This window comes from Dioscorea cayenensis, chromosome 19, assembly GCF_009730915.1.
Source record: "Dioscorea cayenensis subsp. rotundata cultivar TDr96_F1 chromosome 19, TDr96_F1_v2_PseudoChromosome.rev07_lg8_w22 25.fasta, whole genome shotgun sequence".
Classification (NCBI taxonomy): domain Eukaryota; kingdom Viridiplantae; phylum Streptophyta; class Magnoliopsida; order Dioscoreales; family Dioscoreaceae; genus Dioscorea; species Dioscorea cayenensis.
In genome coordinates, this window is record NC_052489.1 from 10,185,000 (window position 1) to 10,191,853 (window position 6,854).

A 6,854-nucleotide genomic window follows, 5' to 3' on the forward strand; every position below is an offset into this window, starting at 1 on the left:
TATCGGACAGTGTATAAAACACCTCTTGGAGCAACCCCTTATAGGCTGGTCTATGGGAAAGCTTTCCATTTACCCGTTCAATTGGAACATAAAGCATACTGGGCTATTAAGCAATTGAATTTCGATCCTCATCTAATCGGCCATAAGAGGAAGTTCCAACTAAGTGAGTTGGATGAATTTCGCACTGTGGTATATGAAAATTCCTTGCTTTACAAGAAAAGGATTAAGGAGTATCATGACCGATACATTAAACAAGGTAAGCACTTCAAGGAAGGTGACCAAGTTCTCCTATTTAATTCTAGGTTACGACTCTTCCCGAGGAAGTTAAAATCAAGGTGGCACAGAACCTTCATAGTTTCACAAGTCTTTCCCCATGGCGCCATCGAGATAACTCATTCGGAGAAAGGTACATTTACAGTTAACGGTCATCGACTGAAGCCATACCTATCTTGGACCACTTCTCTTGGACTTGGAGGTAAGTTCCCAACATTTGATCCACTATGAGGTAAGAATGAAGGTACGTCGAGCTAATGACGTTAAACAAGCGCTTCTTGGGAGGCAACCCAAGTTTTTCAATTCGTCGTCTTTAAATTTTTGTATTTCTTTTAGTTGCTTAGTTTCTTTGTTGTGGTTGAATGCTAATGTTTGTGAGTTTCTCATATTTTTGTTTTGTGCTCAACTCATGCTTAGGCTTGCTCTCTTATCTTTAGCCTTGAATTAGTATTGTTTAGTTGAGTTTCATTGTTATTTCGGCATTTAAGAGGTTGTAATTTGTATTTTATTGAGTTTTCCAGGTCCATACGGGCTGTATACGGCCTGTATGGACACTTGTGGCATGTTCTATGGCCTTGCGGGCGTCATTGCGGCTGCAAGAGACCCCTCATATGGACCATAGCCCAGTGGGCTTAGGGTCTCACAGGCGCCATGCGCCCGTAAGACCGACCGGGAGCCTCCCGGCCCCGTGCGGCGCGCGCGGCCAGAAACGCTCACGGGCGCCATGCGCCCGCATGGCGCCCGCGAGGCTCTTGCGCTGGATTTTTCCAGCCCATGTCGGTGCCATGCGCCCGCATGGCACCCGCATGGGCTGGGCAGCCTATTAAAGGGGCATTCTTCCCCTTTCTCTCTACTCCAACCTCCATCTTCTCCTCTTTGTTTTCTCTCATTTCTCTTTCACTCTACCACATTTCTCCACCATTTTTCTTGGCTTTTTCTTCTTTAATCTCCTCTCCTCCATCTTGCAAACTCAATCTTGGGATTTAATTGGAGTTTTACCATTTTTTCGCCTGATCTCTTCACTCCAAGCTTTTAAGCCCTAATTCAAGGTTTTGTAAAAACTTGGTTTTTGTTGTGCTTTTCTCTTGCTCTTCAAGTGTGATTGGCATATATGGTTGTTGTGACATGGTGTGTGCTTAATTCTTAGAGTTTTTCCTTCATTTGTAAATTTTGGGAAACTCCATGTCTAGAAGAAACTCTTGCAAAAATTTTCATGAGTTACTGTAGCAAATGCTGAATTTTTCATTTTCCACATTGACAATTTTGTGCGTTCAATATTTTCTTAGTTTTATTATGTGATGGATACTGCCTATGAATGTATTCATGAAAATCTTTTTTTGATCTTGTGTTTGTGTGGTATAGGAATGCCGATCGAACGAGTTTAATCGAAGCGACCAAAACGTGACGCGGCGCCTATTGGAGAATCCTCCTTCACCTTACCACAACACAAGAAACATCAAGAACTATGCCCCACCTCCTTTACCCTTCGCTGGCCATGAAGCCCACTGACTGCACTTGCACTGCCGCTCTTAATCAACCAAATGGGCCAGTCTCTTTACCCTTCCCATTGATGTTTCATTTAATTATTATGAATTCTACACCATGTTCTGCTGATTAATGTACATTGAGGGCAATGTACGATTCTAGATGTGGGGATGTGTTATTTGCATGCTTACTTCACCAATGATAGCTATGATTTATTCTTAAGAACCCCTAGCTTGAATGAATGATAGTAATGAGTTGTAGTGTTATTTGTGCTTTAAGGAAGTCATGTTTTCTCTCTAATGCTTTCTTCACAACTTTGACATAGAACTTCTACCTTGTTTGCCCCAGTAACCCACTGCTTTGATTTAAAGTGTTAGAGTGGTAAATTTTTCCCTCAATGGTCTTTTAAGAGCTTTTGGGTCTTTTGTTCATTTTGCTTTATCCGTAAGTGAAGTTTTGCATGAAGGTGCTCAGGAGACATGTATATATTTGTTATCTTAAAAAAAAATAAAAAATTGAAAAAATAAAAATAAAAAAAAATAAAAAATAAAAAATTTTGAAAAATGGAAAAATAAGTCTATGTCAGTATTCCTCTGCTAATTTAGCATGAATACGTCTATGTAGATTGTAATTGAGTAAGTTGGGTGGCTCTTGTGCCTAATCAGCATGTGCATCCCTCTGAAAGATTATAAAATATTTTGTCCAGTCTACGTTAGGCAGACTCCAAAAGAAGAAAGAAAGAAGTGTTTATTCTCCTGAACTCAATCATGCATTCACCTAGATATTAAAGTGTTGAATGTGGACCGAAGGACTCTTGACTTACGATTGACGGAGTCTTTAACATCTCTAACACCGGTAGTCATTGAATGTGGCATGAATAGGGAAAGTGAGGGTTGAAGTATACACACTCTCATGAGGAAAGCACTCTAGAGCAATCTTGACTATCTCTACTAAGTTGGTTATTGCACAACTCATTTTCTTGATTTTATTTCATCGGTGCCTGTGGGGTTCTTCACTATTTGAGCTTGAGGTCGTACATTTAGCTGTTTATCGTCTTGCCCTTATTCTTTCATGTGTGTTTGCTTGGGGACAAGCAAATGCTTAGGTGTGGTGATGTTTGATAAACGCCTAAATGTACATATTTTATACTTATTAATCTTGTATTACTAGTGTATATTTAAATGAATCGATGCCCGTTTAAGCCTAAATTGGTTATTTCGGTGTTGCAGATCTTAAAAGAGCCGAACGAAGCTCAAAAATGCAAATTGGACTAATTTGACACCAAAAACGGCATTTTTGGGGTTCCAGAACTATAGCAGTAATGTAGCGGAGTCACTATTCATGCTGCGGGCCATTTAGCTGTGAGCTTCACTGGGTCCATGCGGCCGCGTGAGTGCCAGTGAGGTTTGCTGGAAATTCACAACTCTAAGTTACTGTAACAAAACAACTGTATGGACCTGTCGAGGTATATATTGGACCGACACCTTTTCTGGGCAAAATGGCAGTGAGCTTCATCGCTCCATGTGCTCGCATGGAGCCCGTATGGACCTGATGGGGTATATATTGGACCGAATTTCTAGGGCAAAGAGGAGGACGTTTTTGGAGAAAGCTTTTGGGGGAATTCTAGGAGCCGACTTCCACCAGTTCATACGAGGCAAGATCACACGTTTTGGAGAAGGGGAATCAAAGGTAGAAGCTTGGTTTGGCTAGATCTTCATCGATCTCTTCTTTGGGAGCTTGTCGACGACAAGGGAAGCCGCCCCGATCGCGGCATCCGTGGAAGCTTTCCACCTCACTTGGCTTGTCATTTCACTTCTATTGTTTGAGGGAGTTTTCTTATGCCATTTGTATTTGTTTTCATAGACCTATTGTTTGTATTTGTTTGCATGGACCAGTAGACCCCAAGGTCACCGGATGCCAGTGAACCTTGGGGGTGAACTTGTGTATTTGGATGATCTAATTTTGTCTATTGAAATTGTTGTGTGTTTGTGATTTATTCTTGGTGCATTTGATGTGTTTCTTGCATGAGAACTTTGTAAACCAACTCCTAGGTTGTACTTGGTTGCATGACCATCGCCCATGTACTAGACACACCAAGTTTGGAAGGGATTCATGTACGAATACACCGTGACCATCGGGTATTTTGTACCCCTCCAACATTAGGGCTAGACCGAGTTGTGTTTCGGCTCTAATTAGGGATTTTCCCCTTTGTTAATGCAATCGTATGAGGTTTTGATCGGAAGAAATTCCTTATCAAGACTTATACCGGATTAGGGGTCAATTGTCGTGACCATCGGGTTGATCTAATTTAGGAAATCTCTAGGTCCAAACCCTCAATTGCATGACATTCTTAGCATCCTTTACACTTTAGTAGCACCTAGGGAATCCGCATCCGTGACCATTTCTTTCCCCTGATTTTACACCATTGCCTTGTTTTAGACTCCACTTGTAGTTCTTTCATTTTAATTAATAGATTAGAGAAACCCTTCGAATCTTTCGGCTAGATAATATGCAAAGAGGAAGTAAGGGTAGATCGTTGGGCCTAGGGAATACCACCCTCTCGTGCTAGCACGAGAGGTATTACTTGATAACTCCGTACGCTTGCAGATCGTGCATCAATAAGTTACACTACTGCCTGCCCAGCACAACCCAGTCAAGCGTCGCAGCCTGAGAAAAAAGAACAGAGAGTATTGAGTAACAGATGTTACCCAGTGAGTGGTGACAGCATAAATATAACAGAGTAGTAAAGCATTCCATGTAGTAATTACCAGAATAATAATAGCATATAAGAGTAGATCAAGGTATTCAACAGATTAACAGTTAACATAATAATTCAAAAATAGTACATATAAACAATATTTTCCAACACATTGAGCAACGGTCAAAATACAGGCTAGCCTCAAACAATTCCCAAGCTAATCGTGGCCGCGACTAGCTACAGAACCACTAAGGTGTTATAAAACTTTTAAAATTCACAATATTACCTTCATTGATGTTGGCCACTGAGATTCCTGTGCGGTGACCCCAGGTTTCTCACAAATAAGAACTCCCTGTTAATGGCTCCATGCACCACTTGACCAGGGTAAACTCAGGATTGACCACGCCGCCTCCCATTAGGCCGGACCGTGGAACCCCACAATGCAGTGTCGAACTGAAGTCTATTGTCACCATCAAAATCCAAATGCCACAATGCAACTCTTTTCCGATTCCAACTCAAAGAATCAAGCATACGATGCTTAAATACGGAAATATACAGCAATCTATATTGCCTTTGCATGTAAAATACATATACATACACACGTAAACATGCATCTTTCAAAATACATATGTATTAGTATACTGGAATCATCTTTGCCAAAATAAATCCATACTCAAAATATCCATATATATATATATATAGCAAATGAAATCTGGTTTAGCATCAAATTCATGATATAAAACATATAAAAAAATGCTACCATACTCTTATTAAATCTATGTAATTAACAATTAAACCACTCAATGAGCACGTCGTCTCGTCTTGAGACGTGCTTACAGGTCGGCAATTTCCTTCCCCTGGGAGGAAACTTTGAAACCTAGAGTCAAACAAAGAATCCAAAAACTAATGAACACCACAACAGAAAATAAAATGGAAGGTTACATGTCGAACATGTAACTCTACGTGTTAGGAGATTCTTGGCATGAAAGATGGGGATGCCACCTCCTTCTATTTGTTTATTCCCTTTTCAACCTCTATGACCTCGGGTGTATGTTCATTGGGTTTCTCACTCGAAAACCTACCTTCAACCACACGACCACTTTTCAAAGTAATCTCTTTCTCATGCTCTCTAGGATTGGTCTCGGTATTGCTTGGCAAGCTTCCTTGTGATCTCTCCGATAGAGACTTCGCAATTTGCCCCACTTGATTCTCAAGGTTGTGCAAAGAAGCGGTCTTGTTGCAAAGTGTATCCTTAACTGATTGAAACCCTGTATCCGATGTTGCATAAATCTATTCAAGGACTTCTCAAAATTGGTCATTCGGTTCTCCAAACCAGAAACTTAGTTCTCCATGTTTGGGGCCTATTGTTGTTGGAAACCCGATTGCCACATGGCCTTTTTTGGAACTTGGTTACTCCACGAGAAATTGGGATGATTCTTCCAAACTGGATTGTAGGTGTTGCTATATGGATTCAATTGATTCCTCATCGCATTACCCACAAAATCAACATTCTCAACCGAAGATGCATCACCAATGGAATTAGGCAATTAGAGGGAGCATGTTATCCACCACACCTGGTGCAAATAGTCACAGCCGTCACTCTATTCGAAGTTAGAACTTCTAACTTATTACTCAATGATTCCACTTGAGCCGCCAATGAAGTTACTTCATCTATCTCATGAAGCCGGGCCACCTTCTTCTTCTCCATAGCATTCCATTGGTAGCTATTTAACCCCATTTCATCAATTAGTTCACGGGCCTCACCGGGGGTCTTGCTACCTAAGGTACCTCCTGCTGCCGTATCCAAGAGTTACCTTGAGTTCGGATTCAACCCGTCGTAAAAGGTCTGAACAATCATCCACTCCAGGAATCTGTGTTACGGGCACTTTCTCAGGAGCTCCTTTAAACTTTCCCATGTCTCAAATAGAGAGTCCAATTCCAACTGTACAAAGGACGAGATCTCATTCCTAAGTTTTGTGGATTTTCCGGGAGAAAAATAACAGGCATGAAAAGCTTCTACCATCTCCTCCCATGTGGTAATTGATGCTCTAGGTAATGAGTGTAGCCACTGCTTCGCTCTTCCCTTTAAGGAAAATGGGAAGACTCTCAAGTTGATGGCATCATCCGTCACCCCATTTATCTTGAGCATATCACACACCTCGAGAAAGTTCTCTATATGACTTTTTGGATCCTCATCGGCCAAACCATTGAACTGTGCGAATTGCTGCAACATGTGGATGAATGCTAGCTTCAGCTCGAAGTTCTGAGCTATAATGGGAGGATGCACAATACTCGATTGTGTCCCTAATACTGAAGGTCTGAAATAATCGGATAACATCCTTTGTTGCTCATTTTGTTTTGCCATATTATCTGACCCTTCAACTTCAAAATCAGCTAG

General features: G+C 41.1%; 1 non-coding gene across 1 annotated transcript; it reads left to right on the plus strand.

Moving 5' to 3' along the window:
• The first annotated feature begins 6,324 nt into the window (after positions 1 to 6,324).
• On the plus strand, positions 6,325 to 6,431 carry LOC120250730. Its single transcript, XR_005533070.1, has one exon. It is a non-coding gene; the product is annotated as a small nucleolar RNA R71 (small nucleolar RNA).
• Positions 6,432 to 6,854: the final 423 nt, after the last annotated feature.